The sequence below is a fragment of the Octopus bimaculoides genome, chromosome 9, assembly GCF_001194135.2.
Source record: "Octopus bimaculoides isolate UCB-OBI-ISO-001 chromosome 9, ASM119413v2, whole genome shotgun sequence".
Lineage (NCBI taxonomy): Eukaryota > Metazoa > Mollusca > Cephalopoda > Octopoda > Octopodidae > Octopus > Octopus bimaculoides.
Genome location: NC_068989.1, coordinates 70,241,953 through 70,242,367, shown reverse-complemented (window position 1 = coordinate 70,242,367; position 415 = coordinate 70,241,953).

Genomic DNA, 415 nt, shown 5'->3' with positions numbered 1-415 from the left:
TATATATATATATATATGTTGATATAATTACATAAGCAAGCACATTTAAAAAGTGTGTGACATAAAAACCTCTCATATTTTACACACCCATTGGTGTGCTACTTGTGTACTTAGGAAGGTGGCAATGCTGTCTTCATGTAGCTAATATTTTATCATTTGGCTTTTGGTAGTTATCATTATGGTTTGGGTTGATACATACCATATGTTTCCTATTGAAACATTCACTAAGGATGGTGAATCTCAGAGTTCTTTTGCCTCACCTTGTATAAACATATTTATAACCATATATCCCCAGAAAATGCAAAGTTACTGGAAGCAGTTCAATATCATGTAGAATGAATTGCAGTATTTGATTTGGCTCTTGGCTTGTGCTTTCCCTTTTTTTAACTTTGAGCTCGGTAGTTAATTCTTATAG